The following is a 2,175-nucleotide window of genomic DNA, read 5'->3' as shown; positions in this document are numbered from 1 at the left end:
TTGTGGGGAAGTCACATCCGGTGCCCCACAACGGTAACAAAATAGTGTCCTCTGCACCGAAGTGCACTTTCTAAAAGTGTGGCCTGTATCGCCACAATTCCAGCATTTTATACTCCCACCCGCCGAAATCTTCTTGCTACCCTGTCTCAATCGAATTTCATCAACCTGATCACCTGTCTCATCATCATAAATCTCACTTATATTCCTTGTCGGATTACCCCGAATCCTCGACTGCAAATCTCTCTCGAGCAAATCCTCGGCCTTTCGGCACTCAGATCGAAGGTGCTCCACCGTATAGATTTGCACTCCAAATATCATATGAGCCAACTTTGGCCTTAAGCCTGATCTAATAATATCGACAACCTCGAAATCCTGTAACGGCTTCGATAGCTTATTCCTAAGACTGGATATGTTGTCGATGAACTGAGCTGCCTTTTCATCCCTTCCTTGCTTTCTGTCCATGATTTGTCTCAACACCTCTACATTGGATTGGTATCTCCGAAACTCACGTATCATATCAGCCTTAAGATTGTCCAGGGTCAAATCAGGGTATAATTGTATCCTGTCCCAGTACCATTGGTTTGGGCGGCCCTCTAAAAGATGGTGAAAGCCATCCACCAACTCCTGATCTGGGACCTGATAACTACTCTGCATCCTACTAACCCTGAATATGAATTCCTCAACGGAAGGAGTCCTAGAAGTGGCATCGAATTTAATTCCCCATTTGCCAATGAATGGATATCTCGGGCCCTGATGCTGACCGTTGGGAGAAGGAGATGATCCGTCGCCGGCAGCCTGTCTGGGAACTGAATTATTCGTCGCCCTTTGCCTATTATGACCCGTCTGTTCCCTACTTGGTGGCATATCACGTGGCCAATTAATACCAGGAGAAGAATTATCAGAGTTATTGGCAGCGTTGGAGGGATTCGAGATAGCCAACTTTACCGCCTCAGCAATGGCCATTTTCATCTCCGATCGCATGAGCTCCATCATGGATGTTTGAGCCTGAGACACGGCCGCCTCCATAACCTCAAAAAATCCAGTACTGCTGAGGCCACCCATAGTATTGTTCCCATTCCCGGGATCCGTACGAGGACTATACGATGGTTGAGATACAGAACTCTCCTGACGCCTATCACCTACTAACGCCCCCTGGTCGCTGTTACCATTAGAAAGGTTTGGTGAATCCACCGCGTGATCACGAGAACTGCCCCGATCTACATCACCATTCACTACATTGTCAACGGCCAACGAATTCCGTCCGTTACGGATATTGACGTAAGCCCCCTGGCCGCGATATCGGGCAGCGCCAGAAAAATGTGGCTCATCAGATTCCGCCATAATGAATAATATCAATACCCGATGAGTAAATATAAGTGAAACCGAAATTCTATTATTCTATTTTAGGCGGCTAAAAAAAAAGGAAATCTATAAGTCGTATGGAAAATGTCAATTGTAACTGTCGTTAATTCAGAATAATATCATAAAGCTTATGCGGTAATCAGAGACGAAAATTGTACAAAGTCATGATATTGCAAAACATTCAACTACATTAATCACAATACAGATCAACAAATAAGCATAGTAAACTTGATCAATATTACTGCCGCGATTGAGGTACGCATATGACGGTATCCTCAAGACACAGTAAAATTCAAGCTTTCAAAATCCTCTGGAAGCAAATACAAATGAGAGTGTACTCAGATGAAGACACCAAAATAATCTGAAGTCAAAAAAAAAGAAAAAACACAATCCAAGATTCATCGCATTAGAGTGAAGTCATGAAAACTTCCCAGTCTAGTCGTATGATATCTGAATTTGTCAATTGAAACAGAAATTAGTCTATAACAGAAAGAATATAGACAAACTACTTGGGTCGCATCGCAATAGATGGACGTCATAGAAACTTCCACTCTAGACTTATGAGACCCGCAATCGATTGTCTTGACATTTACTCGAGATTGAGCAAATATCAACCGCACGTTGAACAAACGTCGGCCTTGTAACGTTGGGCGCCATTCTTTTGTTATGTATGTTGTGGTATACTTTGTGTCAGTAGGTGGCGTATGGGAGAAACTATAAGCACCTGCTGACGATACTTCGAACCCGTGAATGCCGGTCGTGGTACGCTAATTTGGTCCTCGGCTTAGCTTCAGCCATCGTGGTGTCCTTGGC

This window comes from Haematobia irritans, chromosome 4, assembly GCF_050003625.1.
Source record: "Haematobia irritans isolate KBUSLIRL chromosome 4, ASM5000362v1, whole genome shotgun sequence".
In the NCBI taxonomy this organism is placed as follows: domain Eukaryota; kingdom Metazoa; phylum Arthropoda; class Insecta; order Diptera; family Muscidae; genus Haematobia; species Haematobia irritans.
This window is presented reverse-complemented; position numbering follows the sequence as displayed.